Raw genomic sequence first — 20,353 nt, forward strand, 5'->3', positions numbered from 1 at the left:
AGATATACTCGCAGGACGAACTTTTGTGAGATACATATTTTTATTGCTGGCATGTGAGGAGTCTCGCTGCGACGCCCGAGTGCGCGAATTTCGCTTCACCCTGTATAAAGCCTATGTTAATCAAACAATATGTTTATACTTCGCAATTACAACCATTTTTATAATTACACAAATTTAATTTAAATGTTAACACGCGAGAGGTCGCACCCGCGGAAATTTGCCGCACTTTTAAATATTTGTTAATAATTTCGTTGCTAGCCGCTGTAGGGCTTAGGGCGTTCGTTTCATCCCCCCACCCCCACCCCCGCCTCACCTGACGTTGATTATCGTCAGTGTATTGCCTGCTGCGTTCCGGAGTAGCTTAAGTTTCCTTTCACTCTCGCATGTGCCGCGGCATATTGCCTTCAAGCGATCCCCCGCGTAGTGTATTTTTACATGACTGCATTTCCAAGAAAGTTTCTTAAGTAAGGTTTATGGTGGCTTTCAGTGAAGTGTTGTGCTGTAGTTTTATCTTGAATTGTGACCAAATCATTCATTGAAATGTACAAATGCAAACGTTGAGGCAATTTGCTCACGCGCGACCTCTCGCGTTCTTTAAAAGCTCACGTAATATTACCAGATTTGGCAGAAAAATTTCATTAATTTTTTACATTGAGAAAATATTGTTACTGGGTAATTATGTTAGTACTAGTTGAAAGGCAGTTAAACAGGGTACATAATTATATTTTTATCAGAACATTCACTGCGAAAGGAAAATAGCAGCTCATTAGAATATTAAGCGTGAGCAATTTGCCTTCGCACGACCTCTCGCGTTCTAAAACGGGTGAGACTTCTCGCGTGTTAAACCACGTTGGAATAAGTTACTTGTTCGCTATACTGCTCTAGAAAATTTTTGCGGGTAATAATTTCTGGTTGTCCGCCTCTGTGGTGTAGTGGTTAGTGTGATTAGCTGCCACCCCCGGAGGTCCGGGTTCGATTCCCGGCTCTGCCACGAAATTTGAAATGTGGTATGAGGGCTGGAACGGGGTCCACTCAGCCTCGGGAGGTCAACTGAGTAGAGGTGGGTTCGATTCCCATCTCAGCCATCCTGGAAGTGGTTTTCCGTGGTTTCCCACTTCTCCTCCAGGGATGGTACCTAACTTAAGGCCACGGCCGCTTCCTTCCCTCTTCCTTGTCTATCCATTCCAATCTTCCCATCCCCCACCAAGGCCCCTGTTCAGCATAGCAGGTGAGGCCGCCTGGGCGAGGTACTGGTCATTCTCCCCAGTTGTATCCCCGACCCGATGTCTGACGCTCCAGGACACTGCCCTTGAGGCGGTAGAGGTGGGATCCCTCGCTAAGTCCGAGGGAAAAGCCAACCCTGGACGATAAACAGATTAAGAAGAAGAAGAATAATTTCTGGTTGAAATATGGCAAGTGTAGAGTTTACTTAATTCCTTGAATTGGCCTCTTGATCAGCGTCGCGGCCTTCGATTAGGAGTGTCTGTGGCTACATTTTCGATTGGGTCGGGAATTTTAGCTACATCAGGTTAATTACACGAGTTCTGGGACTAGGCATTCATGTTTGTCTCAGTACACACTCCTATATTTACACACAACGCACCACGCTACCAACCACCACATAAACGTGCTTATTTTATTTAGTGTATGGCTGTACATATCAACATTAGTCAAAAATAAAATACGTATATACATTATTTGTCCGCCTCTGTGGTGTAGTGGTTAGCGTGATTAGCTGCCACCCGCGGAGGCCCGGGTTCGATTCCCGGCTCTGCCACGAAATTTGAAAAGTGGTACGAGGGCTGGAACGGGGTCCACTCAGCCTCGGGAGGTCAACTGAGTAGAGGTGGGTTCGATTCCCACCTCAGCCATCCTGGAAGTGGTTTTCTGTGGTTTCTCCTCCAGGCGAATGCCGGGATGGTACCTAACTTAAGGCCACGGCCGCTTCCTTCCCTCTTCCTTGCCTAACCCTTCCAATCTTCCCATCCCTCCACAAGGCCCCTGTTCAACATAGCAGGTGAGGCCGCCTGGGCGAGGTACTGGTCATACTCCCCAGTTGTATCCCCCGACCAAGAGTCTGAAGCTCCAGGACACTGCCCTTGAGGCGGTAGAGGTGGGATCCCTCGCTAAGTCCGAGGGTAAAACCGAACCTGGAGGGTAAACAGATGATAATGATGATGATACATTATTTACAGTTTGACCTTCAAGTTGTTTATAAAGTCTATTACAGTTGGACCTGCTTCCACAAAGTCACTGAAGTTGCCACTACAGGAATACGTCGGTTAGTCATTCACTATGTGCCGTATGGTCTGTCTGGGAGCACCATAACTGCATTCTCGCGAAGATATATGTTCCCACTTGTAGACAAGATCTGCACATCTGCCATGGTTTGTTCTTATCCTGTTCAGCGTTGACCACAGTTTCCGGAAAAGGTGAAAGCCACTTGGTGGTGTTGTGGTGCTTGTGATGTCTTGCAGCTGACATGGATTTTTTTTTTTTACCGATTCTTCTTTCCAGGTTTGCAAGAGGTTGAAATTATTGATCATCAGGTCGTTTGCATTTATCTTCTTATACTCCCGGAGTAAGACGTGTTTGCGTTTGAGTTCCGCTGGTGGAATGTGACTCAGTGCTGGTAACCAGAATGTAGGCGTTGATTGTACTGTGCCAGATACAATTCTTATTGCCTGATTCAATTGGGCATCGACAAGTTTGGTATAGCTGCTACTGAGCCACACTGGAGAACAGTACTCATCTGTTGAGTAGACCAAACTGAGGACGGTGGTGCGTAGTGTCGGCTGACGAACCCCATATAGTGCCACACAGTTTCTGAAGTGTGTTGTTTCTAGATTTCAGTTTTTCAGCCGTTTACTTCAAGTCATAAACATGCGATAGTTTGATACAACGCTCCACTTAATTTCGACGTCAGGAAGGGCATCCGGCCGTAAAACTTTCTCAAGCCCACCTTTTCAACATAATTCACACACGCGACCCCACCAAAGGTCGTATGAGTACACTTTATTTATTTCGGCTGATTTGTGTTAAATTCTTAATCTCTGTTATTATTTCGCCAAAGTTTAGACATAACAGCATAACGGAAACTGTACTCTTCTTTTGACCTTTTACTTAATTTCATTGCTTTTACACTTGTCTTCTGTTTACATTTAGACCAAAGCAGAGTAACGGGAAGCTTTCGGGTTATTCAAAATAATGCAGAACCGAAATTAAATATCCCTCAACTTCAGATAATGGAATTTGTAGTGTACTTCCAGTCATAGAAAATTGTTGGACTTGACTGCTAAGCTATACACTCTACTGTGCTGCATATTGAAGTTCTGAGAGATGCGAGAAGAAACTCACTGTATAGTCTGTGGAAAATGGGATGTTGTTTATGTTGCGGTCATTTTTATGAAGTAAAGATATTTTGGCCTGATGATATTTAATGCAGTGAAATTATCCCCGGAGCACAGCGCATTGAGTGGGTGAGATAACGTGGCAACATAGCAGACACTTGGATGGACTATTGTTTCTTGGGATCAAAACACATCCCTTTTGACACAGACTACAAATTCAAGTACTGCTATTGATGTCCACAAAGAAGTTTGACAATTGCTCTTTCTTAACAGAGGAGTAAGGTATTCAGTATCACAGTGACTGATGTTCAGTTTATGAGCCCTTTATGTCAATGATAAATGATATTTAAGTGCAACTATGCACAGCGCGTGACGCAGGAGACATTACGTGCACGCAATCTCGGTCTAATGTTTATTTTACGATACCATTTGTAAAGTGCTCCTCTCATGTAATTGTGAAGTTTTCTAGCTTGTTCGCTCTCTCTAATGACCGAGAAAAACTTGAAGAACTCATAAGCAGTGCACACAGCTCGTGCTCAGAATGACTTAACATTCTTGGCATCTTCTTCATATTTTATTGAGATTCCTGTTTCTCTCGGCAGTTAAAAGCGCCCTGCTGCAATACTAATAGTACAACACATCCAAGGGCTGTTCTCTGCAGATGTTCCTCTAAATCATTGATTTCATATCTACTGTACGGTCTCTTAGAATGTTCCATCGCTTGTGCTGGATAGTTCTGTCCTTTCTTCTCTTTCTCCAAATCAGTAGTCGAGTTTAATGCTGATAATATCTAACATTCCTGATAATTCGCATTTCTATACTAATTCAAAAAAAAATTCATTTCATAGAGTGACATTTCCTTGAGCTGTGTTTATTTATTTATTTATTTATTTATTTATTTATTTATTTCGTATGGCAAAATTATACTCTTATAATAGTACAAATTAGTAGTAGTTTTCAATATTTACAAATTAGGACTGATCAATGACTAACTGCAATACAACTAAATTTTCTTAACCAATCATAACTTCATTGGTGGCTTCGTGGATATTCTTCACTGTACCTTTAAATTTACGGTGTGGGCACTCCATGCTGATGTGATGGATTGCCTGAGGCACATCTAAACAGTTACAGTAAGGGTCCTCGGTGATCTTCCATTTGTGTTTCCAGAATTTACATCTGGCATATTGGGGTCTTTTTCGGTTAAATGACACTCAGACATTCCTGGGTAAGTTGAAACCAGGAGGTTGCTCAACTGGATCCGAGTTTAGACCTACTCTGTCTGGGTTAGGAGCTTTCCACCTGTCGCTTCATCTCAAAATACTGGCGGAAGAAGCGGAACCAGCACAAGCACTTGATCGAGCAAGAAATACGGATTAAAGTCAGAATGGGTGTCGTCAAAATGATACCAAATAGTTCTGACAATGAATCTTGACTGCACTTCGACAGTGAGTTTTTGTACGAAGTTTTCATTTTGTAAAAGTATTTCACTTCGTACCGCTGATTTTGTTACTTATAAGGTTGCAATTAAATTATCTAATTGATTAAATTACAATTATTGTTTTTATGTAATGACAATTATCGAGCAAGGCAGAAAGCAAAAGAAAATGTAATATATTAGTTTTGCTTTTATGAATCCTAATTTCTAACTCCTTGCACTTAGTTTATAGTCTCGTTCCCAATATTTTCGTGCATGTGACATGTACCACTTTTCTTCTTGTTCTCCTCAAATGCATTTATAAAATAATATCTTGGAGGGGCTTTCACAATACAAACCCTCACTTCAGATTCCTTAAAGACTAAAGAGGAAAATTATTACCATATATTTTCATCTTGATCTAGGAGTTTCACCGTTCTATATTATTGCACTCTATTGAGTTACCCTACATTATTTCCTATTAAACTTAATTTTAATTATGAAAAATTGTTATTCATGGACTACAACTTTGATTTTGATACGGAATTTTTTGATACTAACATACCGACGTTTCCCGGCGACGCAAGTATGGGAAAGGACTAGGAGTGAAAAGGTAGCGGCCGTGGCCTCAACTAAGGTACAGCGCAAGAATTTCCTGGTGTGCAAGTGGGAAACCACGGAAAACCATATTGAGGTCTGCCGACGTTGGGATTCAACCCAACATCTACCGTACGCGATCTCACAGCTACGGACACTAAACTTACTACCAACTCGCTCGGCATATGGAAAATGTATCCCCAAAACTGTTTCAGTTCTTCCGTATAACGGATACATATTATTAACAGACGTTTTATAAATCCCCAAAAGTGACAGTAAATTCCTGCAATAGGATGCTCGATTAGTAATGTTCATTCATTCAGTTCATCATTTTAACGTCCGGCTCCATGGCTAAATGGTTAGCGTGCTGGCCTTTGGCCACAGGGGTCCCGGGTTCGATTCCCGGCAGGGTCGGGAATTTTAACCATCATTGGTTAATTTCGCTGGCAAGGGGGCTGGGTGTATGTGTTGTCTTCATCATCATTTCATCCTCATCTCGACGCGCAGGTTGCCTACGGGAGTCAATTCAAAAGGCCTGCACCTGGCGAGCCGAACATGTCCTCGGACACTCCCGGCACTAAAAAGCCATACGCCATTTCATTTCATCATTTTAACGAACGCATCTTTCTCCATTTTTGCATGCATACATTCATTCCGTTCTTTGAAAATCACTGACCATGCATGTCTTGCCGCAACAGAGGGACAATTTGCTTTACGTTGCACCGACACAGATAGGTTTTATCGCGACGATGGGATAGGAAAAGCGTAGGAGTGGGAAGGAAGCGGCCGTGGCCTTAATTAAGGAACAGCCCCAATATTTGCCTTGTGTGAGGATGGGAAGCCATGAACAATCGCACGCACTATCTTCCCAATGCAAGCGGATACCTACGTGACCCAAAACGCTCAGCCAATTGCTCGGTGCAATAGAGATAAGGAATCCGCGTTTATTGAAGTTATATAACAGTTTACAACAGTGGTTCTCCAGCATTTCCTGGTGGTTGGCAAGCATCCTGCAGGAGTGCCAACAGACCTTAGGTAGAAGAGAGTGTGTCATTTACTCAAATAATAATAATAATAATAATAATAATAATAATAATAATAATAATAATAATAATAATAATAATAATAATAATAATAATAATGAGAGAACATGACAAATACTCGTGAGGAATTTATAGCACTGCAGTGTGCAAGTGAAGGGTTATTATAGCCAGATGTTTTTGGGCAGGATATTACAAATCTACTGGTTGTTTTAAATTCTTCATCAGTGTGAAGGCAGCCTTAATAGTTGGACCTACTCGTGTTTGTTGGAGCTTCATCAGTGTGAAGGCAGCCTTAACAGTTGGACCTACTCGTGTTTGTTGGAGCTTCATCAGTGTGAAGGCAGCCTTAACAGTTGAACCTACTCGTGTTTGTTGGAGCTTCATCAGTGTGAAGGCAGCCTTAATAGTTGGACCTACTCGTGTTTGTTGGAGCTTCATCAGTGTGAAGGCAGCCTTAATAGTTGGACCTACTCGTGTTTGTTGGAGCTTCATCAGTGTGAAGGCAGCCTTAATAGTTGGACCTACTCGTGTTTGTTGGAGCTTCATCAGTGTGAAGGCAGCCTTAACAGTTGGACCTACTCGTGTTTGTTGGAGCTTCAGACGATGTTCTGAGCTCAATTGCCGTGTGTGCGTGCCCTCACTCATCAACTGCTTCCATCACGCCCTACGTAATAGTCAGGCGAGAAAGGCTTAGGTGACGGGTGATTAATTTCGACCATACGCTTCCCCCCACCCATTCAAACTCTGATAACTGGTCCAAGGGATTTCTTCAACCGGAAGCGGCGTGCCACTGAGTACGAGTAGCTTCTGTGAGGTTTTACATAGGCCACGATAGCAGTTACGACTTTTAATGGCAAGACAGTTCACCTAAGCACGTCACTACGCTAATCATTATGACTATAAGCTATGCCGAGTTGTGCAGCAAGAGAACTAGTGTACACCTTCATGGTGCGAGATCGTTTTTATCATTGAGACAGGCTTTAGTAGAAAAGAGTGTATCATTTACTCAAATAACTGTACCGGGCGGTACACCTCCACGCCGCTAATTCAAAATGTGCGCCAGTTGAAACTCCTCTGCTGGAGGAAGTCTGAACTTTATCTACGGTATTAATTTTCGGCTTTCTCAGAAGATGTCACCACGTGGAAATTTTGGAGTTTTTGAACTGTGTCATTTTTGATGTGTTTTTGTTTTGCTCGAAGTAAGAAGTGTGAACTTTCTCTTCTAGAGGACACTACTGAAAAACTACAATGGTGCACCCTAGTGCAAAGTGAAAGAACTGTTCTTTGGAGAAAATTTTATTTCAAAAGTTTGTTCTTTGTTAAATTTCTCTCAGTCATTGGTTAAGTTGGCAATATTAGCCCCTTCCTTCCCCTTGTCTTGAATGTAGCCAATCCCGAATTTCTTCAATTAATTTTCCACCAATAATGTGTTTCTTCTTCATATTGTGTAGGGGTTTTATTTATCCACCAATAAAGTGATTGTGGGAGGGTGTTTTCTTTCCCCTAACGCCTCGAACCTTCCGCGAGAGCATATAAACTGCTGATTTTTGGGTCTCTGCGCCACTTCTGTTCCATCTTTCAGTGTGTAAGGTACATAGCAGGGGGCGGGAAGCGCCTCTTTCTCCGCCAGCGGTCAACAACAAGGTAATGGCCAATTAATAACTTCTTTCTTTGCTAGCTCAGCAGTTTAACTCTCGGGGCGGGTCCGAAGTTTTTCCATTATGTAACCTTCCTTAAAATGTAAAGAAACTTGTATCTATTCCATCTTTTAAACTGCATATCGGGATAGAGAGTGCTTAACCCTCTCGAGTTCCCAATCATATTGTTTTGAGGTGAACTTATTTTTCTCAACCTATTCTTCGTTAATGTAATGTAAATTGGTCTTCTCTAAGTCACCTCTGTAGTATGGGATTAGCCCTTGTATTAGCGGCCTAGAGCCCGATCAGGTTTTAAACGAATGTATTAGGAGAGCGTATCGCCTCCTTCCAAATTGTTATTTTAGAGGCCATGTAATTTTCCTTTTTTTTTAATTAATAGGCTTCAGTAGGTTGGGTATTTTACCCCTGTGTCTAGGTCCGTAGAGGACAACTTGAAGGTGGAGTTTGGTGTGGCCTTTGATAGGCTTAAAGTTGAGAGCGAGTGGCTTTTTTTTTGAAAACTGAGTGTTGTATGCCTCGAGGAGGCTTTACTGTGTAATTTGGAGCAAGTGCTCCAGGGTTTGATTGGGGTCTTCTGCCCCGTTGTTGAAAATTGTATATCGTAAAGTTGGGCTAGTTGCTCAAGAATTGTGTTTTCAGGGCTCGAAGCCCAAATCCTGTAAATACTGTAATTGTACTTTGTTGCCTTGCTACTCCGTATCTGCCATTCTTGTTATTTCTGAATTTTGAAAAGAAAATATAACCTTGTTAAATTTTCAAACAATTTTACTTTAGTAGCTTGAGACCTGTTCACCACCCCGCACCTTCTTTCACTTCTAACTACCGCTAAAACACGGTAACAATAACAATAATAATAATAATAATAATAATAATAATAATAATAATAATAATAATAATAATAATAATAATAATAACGAGAGAACATGACAAATACTCGTGAGGAATATGTGCATGTGCATGTCAGACACATTAGTTCAGTGAATTAGCAACTTATTTTCCACCCAGATAGTCGAAAATTGAATCCGAAAGAATCACACGGTCGAAATTTCACTTGATAGTTCACATGGTGTCAGGAAGGATATCCAGCCCTAAAACCCTGGCCAAGAGCAAATAAATACTAGGAATAAGTTGGGGAAAGTCTTGCTGGCAGGCACATATTAGTAGATAGAGATGTTCATTGGTCTACTTGACGCCTCAGACGAGTAATATTCAGCCCTCCTCGGTGTACGGTTCCTCTACTCTAATCTCTCAAGACCGCTGTTGTAAGACCCTCTTAATGATCCTAAAAAGATAACATTTTTCATTTCTAGATTATGTGTACATAAAAATTAAACAAAACTACAGCAAATCTCAAGAACTAATGCTATATAATAATAATAATAATAATAATAATAATAATAATAATAATAATAATAATAATAATAATAATAATATAATATAATATAATATAATATAATATAATAATAATAATAATTATTATTATTATTATTATTATTATTATTCCACTAACTAGACTACCTCAACGGTTTATACAGGCGCTGAGGTGCCACAATTTTGTTTCGCAGGAGTTTTTGTACGTGCCGGTAAATCTATCAACACGAAACTGAAGTATTTGAGCTTCTCCAAATTACGAACCGCCAGATTGGGTTCAGAAACTCAGACAGCGCTTTAGAGTCTGAGCCGCTCAGCCCGGCACCGTTGTTACTGTCATCATTATCATCACCACCATCATCATCATCGTCAATGTCCGGCTCCATGGCTAAATGGTCAGCGTGCTGCCTTTGGTCCAGCGGGTCCCTCGTTCGATTCCGGCTGGATCGGGGATTTTAACTTTCATTAGTTAATAGTGATGGCTTGGGGGCTGGGTATATATGTCTTTATCAATATAATTCATCATAGGCAGGGCCCTGTCCTCAAAGGCGCGCAGGTCGCCTATACGGAGTCAACTCGTAAGACCGACACCAGGCCTCTGCTGAGGCCACACGCCGTTATTATTATTATTATTATTATTATTATTATTATTATTATTATTATTATTATTATTATTATTTCATTCCTTATATGTAAAGATAAAGCAAATTTGTCCTCATCCTGAGGTGGTGCAGCTCATTTCAGGCACATGGAGTGAGCTGCGTGTACTATTTTAACCGCATAACAGCCCTTCTCCATCCTCAAATCTCTGGCAGTATCGGGAATTGAACCCGGGCCTCCGAGGACGGCAGCAAATAGCGCTAGTCGTTTCGTTGCGGAGGTGGACTTAATTGTAGATGAAGTATAATTATTGAGATTGAACAATGAATAAGGATGGGTATATTATGTATGTAGCTAATACAGACTACAGGATCTCACTTTTAGGTGAGAAGACTACACACAACCATGGCTTTGGGGATAGCATAGTTACATCATGTTGATAACCACTGCCTTTTTTTTTTTTTTTTTTTTTTTTTTTTCAGTTTCGTTGTAAAGGGAAAGGAGCAGTCAAGGCTTGAATGCTGAAGTGCAGTTGATGTGGTAAATCCGCTTCACTTCTTAGCTGTAATCATCATATTTCAAACTTCCAAACTAATGTTAATTTTATGACATAACTGGGAATCAGGGTCAACTTCCCGAAAATCTATCAAGCTACGGTTTAGACCACGTTAGGGATCGAAAAGATTTACTGTACCCTGCAATAACAATACACATCGCCTGAATAGGGTGATCTCTAAAGAATCATCATTCAAAAATGCCGTACTACTATAAACATAAAACCTCAGTCACATGTGTTACAAATCCCACTGTGAGGGCTTACAGAATTTAGATACAGTGCAAAGCAAAATACATTTATAGAATAAAATATCCGTCATCGCCTCACAGAAAAGCAGAAGTCCACATACCGACTAGGTAGACAGAGCTTTTTTTTAACTTTAAATTATAGTTCGTATGCACTCCACGTGCTTCTTCGGACATGTTCTCCCCGAGGCTGAATCGACAATGAGAGTTTTCTAGTAGTTTCTAAAATGTTTCAAAGACCTGTAATCCACCAGCTACAGGGTATGTTTAACTAATTACCTGACGGCTCGAGGCGGAGATTACATTACAAACATTCATAATTGTACTGAGAGGTGGAAACACCTTAAGAACACAAAGGGATTGGGAGGTTTGCGAAGGCTCAAGTTGGCTCAAAGACGAGTCTTGGGGGAATATAGGAACGACAAATTGGTATACACAGAATTCTGCTACCTACTACATTTCTCCTGCATAGTAAGATGACAGTGAAGACTATGTACGGTTGTGTGTTGCTATAAGGGAAGATGAACTCAGAATAATTGAATATAACTTCATACAAGATCTTTCAACGTCGCCAGGCTGAATAGCTCAGACGATTGAAGCACTGGCCTTCTTGGCAGATTCGATCCTGGCTCAGGATGGTGCTCAAATACGTCAGCCTCGTGTCGGTAGATTTCCTGCCACGTAAAAGAACTCATGCAAGATTAAATTCCGGCACCTCGGAGTCTCCGAATTCCGTACAAGTAGTTAGTGCGACGTAGACAAATAACACTATTCATTCAACTTCGAAAAGAATGGTCCGCTGCATGATCACACAATTAGTGTTATACGAGTTTCTAATCATGCCCGATAAGTTACAAGGTGAATTATGTGTGTATTACGGCGTTATAATATACGCAATTTTGGCCAGTGATTATTAAGTACCTATATTTACGCACCAGAAACTATAGTCAATGTGTAGCAAACTTTATTTCAGATTTATAAAATGTACTTCAATGAAATCTCCTTTATCGGTTACCCCTTTAATCTCCAGTTTCTGTTAACTGTCACATTGTTAAAACAATGTCAATCTTTCCTTCTTCCCATACAGAGCAACGCAGTTTCACACTTGAGTCATTGTACTGGACTAGTACTGCGAGTGCGATTGTTCGTAATACTAGCTGATGTACCCGTGCTTCACTACGGAACTTTACATTGTATACAGAATTCTAGGTTAGGTAGTGTACGCGTTGTGAGTAAGATTGTATTGAATTGCATAGCTCTTTTAACTGTATCCCAGAAACGCGACGGGGAACTCACCAAACTTCTTTTCTCATATGAAGACTGATATAGGGAATTTTCATTGTAATGGTAGGCCCGCTTGCTTACCATCAGTCACACTCAGGTTGGGGAGTTTTCATTATAATGATAGACACTCACTCTCCTCCTACATTTTAAAATCCTCAGAAAGGCTGTCTTAGTGGTTTTCCGAACTGAAATGAACATACGTAGTACGTAATTAAAATGACGTCAGTAGAAATGGCGCGATTAATTGCAATGCATTCATATGAAATACTCGATCAAATGAAAAACCTCACATTTTCTCACTTTTAACGAACAGGACTACGCTGCCGATCTAACAGTCCAAAGTTCCAGAGCTGGAATGATCAAAGCCGTAGACAGCCGTGATCCGTGAACATTCTTCGTTTTATTTCGGTGGCGAGGGTGTCGAATAGTGGAGACTCCCAGGACAGAAACTATGTCCTTTCACTCATCTGTTTCCTAGGAGCAGCCGATGAGTCGGAAAATCTTAATTCACCACACTGGCGGCGGAAAAATTATCTGACTTGGAGGCAAATTTTTCCTCCAAGCCAGAGGAGAAACCCCCTCTTCACTGCTAATTTGGAATAAAAGAAATGCAGAATTTAATAAAAGTGAAGAGGAAGAAGCTTTTCTTAAGAAATTGCTCTTTTCAGGGCTGAATTTTGAGTTAAGTGAATTGTGGTGCTATAATTTAGAATAGGCCTAAATTGTTATTCTAGACCAGGCCATAATACTACTACTACTACTACTACTACTACTACTACTACTACTTACTACAACTACTAAGTGAGCCTCTGCCTTAAGTAAGCACACTGCTCATTCAAAACAGCGCGTCAGAGTGGGGATCGAACAGCTGGAATACTATGATGAACTAGTGTGTTACGTACCAGCTGTATCAGAAAATGTATGAACCAGAGCAATGGCATACTAAAGAAGAAAGTTTTCTAACTCCCCAGCTATAACCCGCCAATATTCAGTCAGACTGTTATACTCGGTACGCAGCAGTAATCCCATCTATGGGAGTTGAGAGGCAGCATAAGAAACAAAGAACATCATGACAAACAATGGTCAATGTAATGTTATTGTTGATCAATGTTGATATTGTAGGCCTTCACATTTAGTTTTCTTCCGACTCTGACATACCACTCTTACCATACCGGTAGTCGGTACGGTAAAACTGAATACAACATAAATGATCGGAAATTGTATTCTCTATCACTTTTGTTATGTAATACTTTTCGATAAGACCAATAACATAGGTATTTAAACATTACATTTTAGGCACCTTCCCCTAAACTACAATTTCATCCAGGGTGAATACATTTTTTTATAGCTTAGACTTTTGTTTCTTATTCCCCGACTCTATATAGCGATTTTTATTAAATTCTGTTAACCCATTTTCTCGTGGTTCGGCGTTGAAATGGACTTAGCAACAAAATTACAAATGCATGAATATCTGTGTTATCATAGCCGGTAAGGTAAAAATGTATAATACATAAATGGTCGGAAATTTAATTATATATAGTTGTTATGTAGTAATTATCGATACGACCACTAATAATATAATTATTGAAGATTTACATTTTAGGCCTTCCCCTAAACTACCATTTCATTCAACGTGAATAAAGTGATTCATAGCTTAGATTATATTGGCTCATTCTACGACTATGCGTACCAATTTTCATTGAGATAGGACCACTCAAACGTAAATATTTAAGAAATCCTTTCTTGACCTTCCCCTAAACTATCATTTCACCCAAGTTGAATAAAATTATTTATAGTCTAGATTGAAGCGACTTATTCTCCGACTTTGTATACTAATTTTCATTAAGATAGGACCACTAATAACATAAATATTTGAAAATTAAATTTTAGGCCTTCCCCTAAACTACCATTTCTATCAGCGTGAATAAAATTATTTATGACCTAGATTGCAGCGACTTATTCTCCGACTTTGCATACCAATTTACATTAAATTCTATTTAGCCGTTTTCTAATGATACGTGTACAGACAGACAGACAGACAGACAGACAGACAGACAGACAGACAGACAGACAGACAGACAGACAGACAGACAGACAGACAGACAGACAGACAGACAGACAGACAGACATTACCGAAAAGTAAAAATTGCATTTCCTTGTTACTGTGGACGTGACCGATACATAAATACCATTATTTCCAAATTCTGAGCAATGTACAGACAAAACTCTTATTTTATATATATATACTAGCTGATGTACCCGGTGCTTCGCTACGGATTTCTACATTGCATAAAGAATTCTAGGGGACTGCCTGGCCGAGGCGGTAAAGGCGTGCTCGGTTCGCCCGGAAGAACGTGAAGTCGTGAAATTTAAGAAATTAGATTTCCACTTCCGGAGGTGCATATGGCCCTGAGATTCACTCAGCCTACACCAAAAATAAGTACCAGGTTAATTCCTGGGGGCAAAGGCAGCCGGGCTTACAGCTAACCACTCTACCCCATCAAGTGCCGAGGTTACGGATAGTGGAAGCCTTTACCTTCCACCACTCCCAGGGCCTTCATGGCCTGTACGGAGAAGACTGCTTTAAACAGAATTCTAGCTTAGGTAGTGTACACGTTCTGAGCAAGAATGTATTCAATTGCAAAGCTCTTAACGTTACCTTAGAAACACGACGGCGATATCACCAAACATCTTTTCCCATATGAAGACTGAGTTAGGGAATTTTCACTGTAATGCATACCGCCTGCATACCTTCAGTCACAATAAGGTGGGAAGCTTTCATTATAATGGTAGACACTCACTCTCCACCTGCCTTTTTACATCCTCAGAAAGAGTGTCTTACTGGTTTTCCCACCTGAAGTGAACAAACATTACAATGACGTCAGTAGGAACGGCGCAGTTAAAAGCAATGCTTTCATATAAAATACTCGATCAAATCACAAACCACACATTTTCTCACTTTTAACGAACAGGTCTAAGCTCCCGATATTACAGTGCAAAGTTCCAGAGCTGGGATGACCAAGCAGCAGACAGCCGTGATCCGTGAACACCCTTCGTCTCTTTTTCGGCGGGGAAGAGGTCGAATAGTGCCCTTTTACTAATCTGTTTCCTAGGACAACACGATGAGTCGGAAAATATCAATTCACTACACTGGCGACGGAAAAATCTATCTGACTTGGAGGAAAATTTCTCTTCCAAGCGAGAGGAGAAACCCACTCCTCACTGCTAATTTGGAATAAAATGAATGTAGAATTTAATAAAAGTCAAGAGGAAGAAGCTTAAGAAACGGCTCTTTTCAGGGTTGAATTTTGAGTCATTTAGTGAATTGTGGTGCTATAATTTGTAAAAGGCCTAAATTGTTATTCTAGACCAGGCATACTACTACTACTAAAGTGAGCCTCTGGGGTAAGTATGCACACTGCTCTTTCAAAACAAAGCGTCAGAGTGGGGATCGAACAGCTGGAATACTATGATGAATCGGTGTGTTACGTACCAGCTGTATCAGAAAATGTATGAACCAGAGGAATGGCATGCTAAAGAAGAAATATTTTTAACTCCCCGGCTATTTTCCGCCAGTAATCAGTCAGGCTATTATACTCGGTACGCAGCATTAATCACATCTATCGGAGTTGAGAGCCAGCATAAGAGACAAAGAACACCGCCACAAACAATGGTCAATGTAATGTTATTGTTGATCAATGTTATGCGCTTTCGATATTGTAGGCCTTCACATTTAGTTTTCTTCCGACTCTGAAATACCACTCCTGTCATAGTCGATACGGTAAAACAGAATAAAATATTCATGATCGGAAACTGTATTCTCTGTAACTTTCGTTATGTAGTACCTTTCGATAGGACCAATAGCATAGGTATTTAAAAATTAAATTTTAGGCGCCTTCCCCTAAACTACTGTACATTTTAATCCAGTTTGAATAAATTGTTCATAGCTTAGACTGTAGTTTCTTATTCCCGTCTCTATATACCGATTTTCATTAAATTCTGTTGACTCATTTTCTCGTGGCTCGGAGTTGATATGGACTTAGCAACAAAAATACAAATTCATGAATATCTGTGTTATCATAGCCGGTACGGTAAATGTATAAGACTTAATTTGTCGGAAATTTAATTTTATATAACTTTCGTTATGTAGTATTTATCGATACGACCACTAATAATACAAATATTTGAGAGTTAAATTTTAGGCCTTCCCCCAAACTACCATTTCATTGAGCATGAAAAAAATTATGTATAGCCTAGATTTTAGTGGCTCATTCTCCGACTTTGCATACACATTTTCAATGAGATTTGACCATTAATGACGTGAATATTTAAGAATTAAGTTTTTGGCCTTCCCCTAAACTACCATTTCACTCAGCGTGAACAAAGATATTTTTTTTTTCTAGGGGCTTTACGTCGCACCGACACAGATAGGTCTTATGGCGACGATGGGATTGGAAAGGCCTAGGAGTTGGAAGGAAGCAGCCGTGGCCTTAATTAAGGTACAGCCCCAGCATTTGCCTGGTGTGAAAATGGGAAACCACGGAAAACCATCTTCAGGGCTGCCGATAGTGGGATTCGAACCTACTATCTCCCGGATGCAAGCTCACAGCCGCGCGCCTCTACGCTCACGGCCAAATCGCCCGGTAACAAATATATTTATAGCCTAGATTGTAGCGACTTATTTCCCAACTTTTCATACTAATTTTTATTAAGATAGAACCACTAATAACATAAATATTTGATAATTAAATTTTAGGCCTTCTCCTAAACTACCATTCTAATCAGCGTGAATAAAATTATTTGTGGCCTAGATTGTAGCGACTTATTCCCCGAATTTGCATACCGATTTTTATTAAATTCTCTTCAGCCGTTTTCTAGTGATGCGTGTACAGACAGACAGACAGACAGACAGACAGACAGACAGACAGACAGACAGACAGACAGACAGACAGACAGACAGACAGACAGACAGACAGACAGACAGACAGACATTACGGAAAAGTAAAAATTGCATTTCCTTGTTACTGTGGACATGGCCGATACAGAAATACCATCTATATATATAAAATAAGAGTTTTGTCTGTACATTGCTCAGAATTAGAAAATAATGGTATTTCTGTATCGGTCATGTCTACAGTAACAAGAAAATGCATTTTTTACTTTTCCGTAATTTCTGTCTGTCTGTCTGTCTGTCTGTCTGTCTGTCTGTCTGTCTGTCTGTCTGTCTGTCTGTCTGTCTGTCTGTCTGTCTGTCTGTCTGTCTGTCTGTCTGTCTGTCTGTCTGTCTGTATGTACAAGCATCACGAGAAAACGGCTGAAGAGAATTTAATGAAAATCGGAATGTAGAGTCGGGTGATGAACCGCTACAATCTTGGCTATAAATTATTTTAGTCACGCTGAGTGAAATGGTAGTTTAGGGGAAGGCCTGAAATTTAATTCTCAAATATTTATGTTATTAGTGGTCGTGTCTTAATGAAAATCGCTAGACAAAGATGGGAAATAATTCGCTACAATATAGGCTATACACGCTGAGAAATTGGTAGTTTAGGGGAAGGCCTAAAATTTAATTGTCAAATATTTATTTTATTCGTGGTCGTTTCTTCACGAAAATTGGTATGCAATGTCGGGGAATAGGTCGCTATAATCTAGGCTATCAATAATGTTATTCGCACTGAGTGAAATGGTAGTTTAGGGGAAGGCCAGAAATGTAATCTATATAAAGAGTTTTGTCTGTACATTGCTCAGAATTTGAAAATAATGGTATTTCTGTTTTGATCATGTCCACGGTAACAAGAAAATGCAGTTTTTACTTTTCCGTAATGTCTGCGTCTGTCTGTCTGTCTGTCTGTCTGTCTGTCTGTCTGTCTGTCTGTCTGTCTGTCTGTCTGTCTGTCTGTCTGTCTGTCTGTCTGTCTGTCTGTACACGCATCACGAGAAAACGGCTGAAGATAATTTAATAAAAATCGGTATGTAGAGCCGGGGGGTGAGCCGCTACAATCTAGGCTATAAATTACTTTATTCACGCTGAGTGAAATGGTAGTTTAGGGGAAAGCCTAAAATTCAATTCTCAAATATTTATATTATTTGTGGTCATATCGATAAATACTACATAACTAAACTTATGTAGATTTAAATTTATCATCATTTACGTCTTATGCATTTTTACCGTACCGGCTATGATAACAGAGATATTCATGAATTTGGATTTTTGTTGCTAAGTCCATATCAACGCCGAGCCCCGACAAAATGGGTAAACAGAATTTAATGAAAATCGGTATATAGAGTCGGGGAATAAGAAACTACAGTTTAAGCTATAAACAATGTTATTCACTATGGGTGAAATTGTAGTTTAGGGGAAGGCACCTAAAATTTAATTTTTAAATACCTATGTTCTTGGTCCTATGGAAAAGTAATACATAACAAAAGTTATAGAGAATATAATTTCCGATCATTTATGTTTTATTCAGTTTTACCGTACCAACTATGATAAGAGTGGTATTTCAGAACCAGAAGACAATTAATAATGTGACAGGGTACAATAGCGAAAGCGCGCAACATAGATCAACAATAACATTACACTGACCGTTGTTTGTTGTAATGTTCTTTTTCTCTTATGTTGACATTCAACTCCGATAGATGGGATTACTGCTGCCTACCGAGTATAACAGCCTAACTGAATATTGGGGGGAAATGGCTGAGGAGTTAGATAACTTTCTTCTTTAGCATGCCAATCCTCTGGTTCATACATTTTCTGATACTGCTGGTACGTAACACACTGGTTCATCATAGTATGCCAGCTATTCGATACCTAATCTGACGCGCTGTTTTGAATGAACAGTGTGCTCACTTAAGTCAGAGGCTCAGTTAGTAGTAGTAGGAGTCTGGTCTGGAATTACAATTTAGCCCTATTCCAAATTATAGTACCAGAATTCAATAAATAACTCAAAATTCAACCTTGAAAAGAGCCGTTTCTTAGGAAAGACTTCTTCCTCTTCACTTTCATTAAATCTACATTAATTTTATTCCAAATTAGCAGCGAAGATGTGGTTTCTTCTCTAGCTTGGAGGAAAAATTGCCTGCACGTCAGATAGTTATTTCCCCCGCCAGTGTAGTGAATTGAGATTTTCCGACTCATCGGGTACTCCCAGGAAGCCGATAAGTAAACGGGCTTAGTTTTTGCTCTGGGACTATCCATTAGTCTTTCTGAGAATCTATAAATGCAGGCGGAGAGTGAGTGTCTGCCATTATAATGAAAACTCCCCAACCTGATTGTGACTGACGGTAGGCAATCTGGCCTACCATTACAATGAAAATTCCCTAACCCAGTCTTGATATGAGAAAAGACGTTGGTGACTTGCCCGTCGTGCTTCTAGGGCAACGTTAAGAGCTATGCAACCTAATACAATCTTGCTCACAACGTTTACACTACCTAACCTAGAATTCTGTATAAAATTTAGACTTCCGTAGCGAAGCACGGGTACATCAGCTAGGTATATGTATAAAATAAGAGTTTTGTCTGTACCTTGCTCAGAGTTGGAAAATAATGGTATTTCCGTATCGGTCATGTCCACAGTAACAAGAAATTACATTTTTTACTTTTCCGTAATTTCTGTCTGTCTGTCTGTCTGTCTGTCTGTCTGTCTGTCTGTCCGTCTGTCTGTCTGTATGTATGTACACGCATCACGAGAACACGGCTGAAGAGAATTTAATGAAAATCGGAATGTAGAGTCGGGTGATGAACCGCTACAATCTAGGCTACAAATTGTTTTAATCACGCCGAGTGAAATGGTAGTTTAGGGGAAGGCCTGAAATTTAATTCTCAAATATTTATGTTATTAGTGGTCGTGTCTTAATGAAAATCGCTAGACAAAGATGGGAATTAAGTCGCTACAATATGCTGAGAAAAATTGTAGTTTAGGGGCAGGCCTAAAATTTAATTGTCAAATATTTATTTTATTCGTGGTCGTATCTTCACGAAAATTGATATGCAAAGTCGGGTAATAGGTCGCTATAATCTAGGCTGTCAATAATGCTATTCACACTGAGTGAAATGTTAGTTTAGGGGAAGGCCTGAAATGTAATAATCTATATATATAAAATAAGAGTTTTGTCTGTACATTGCTCAGAATTGTAAAAGAATGGTATTTCTGTATCGGTCATGTCCACAGTAACAAGAAATTGCATTTTTTACTTTTCCGTAATTTCTGTCTGTCTGTCTGTCTGTCTGTCTGT

This window comes from Anabrus simplex, chromosome 1 (assembly GCF_040414725.1).
Source record: "Anabrus simplex isolate iqAnaSimp1 chromosome 1, ASM4041472v1, whole genome shotgun sequence".
In the NCBI taxonomy this organism is placed as follows: Eukaryota; Metazoa; Arthropoda; class Insecta; order Orthoptera; family Tettigoniidae; genus Anabrus; species Anabrus simplex.